We start from the raw sequence: 1,139 nt of genomic DNA, 5'->3' as shown, positions 1-1,139 counted from the left end.
GAAGTGTTCAAACCATGGTTATAGGCCCTAGGCCAACCAAGAACCGAACCCTTGCCTTAGACAAACAAGAATCAGAAATTGAGACTCGAAATGGCAGCTATGGGAAGTTGCTGTCAAATCTCTTCCTCCAGCGTGTAGGGGCTGGAACCAATGGACTAACATGACCCTAACATGCCCTAGTACATGTCTAGATGCAGCCTTGAGTGCTTGGAACCGAGCCAACCCCTGAAATCACAAAACCAACAACAACCGTGAAGCATGAAGGTGGCCGAGAAAACATTCTGCACAGATTTTTTTCTAATGTTCTTGACATGATTTCGGTTTTGTCATGGATCAAGCACATGTAATGGTTTAAAAATAGATATATAACTTGATTGAAGAGCAAAGAAATAATATAGACATGCCTTAAGTTGTTTTTACAATAAACAACACAATACGTCGGATCGGGAGACACAACAACGAAAATGAAGACTCCTTGCTATTGTTGTTGTCTTGGCCAAGAATGGGAGCTTCTAATTCTCTAATATTTCATTCTAGGGGAAGTGAAGAAGATGGTGAAGGCTTGTGGTCAAATAAGGTGTGCAAGGGGGAGTAAATGATGCCAAGTTGGGGGGAAAAACATGCATGTTGATTGGTTGGCCTTTGTTTTCTTGTTGTTGAGAGTTAAATGGTATTCATTGGAATTGTGTGGAGTGGAGATGACCGAGACTTGTCTTCTCAATTAGTGTAAGATTTTATTTAAGTTTTGCTAAGTAGAATCCTATGTTAGATAAGCTTGATTAAAAGTTAATTAAGAACAATCTAGATGAATTAAGAAGCCTATAATTAAATTGGTGATTAATTAATTAAAGTAGACTTAAATCCACTTGATTTCAACAAAATAAATTATTTCTTAGCTCGAAATAAATTTAGGAATATTTTTGGATCATAAAATTTATCTCCGATTTCCTATCTCCGGTCCGGTCCCGCGTATATATCTAAAAAGCTAAAATTTGAAATACGCGATTTAAAATCCTTAAAAATAACGTAAATGATTTAAATGCAATTAAATCAACAATTTCTTAAAATAATAACCATTTAAAATTAAATAATAGAAATTATGCACATATATACGCATATTGGTTGTTTCGGTACTACAA

The sequence above is a fragment of the Primulina huaijiensis genome, chromosome 10 (assembly GCF_012295235.1).
Source record: "Primulina huaijiensis isolate GDHJ02 chromosome 10, ASM1229523v2, whole genome shotgun sequence".
Classification (NCBI taxonomy): Eukaryota; Viridiplantae; Streptophyta; class Magnoliopsida; order Lamiales; family Gesneriaceae; genus Primulina; species Primulina huaijiensis.
Note: the sequence above shows the minus strand (reverse complement) of the source record.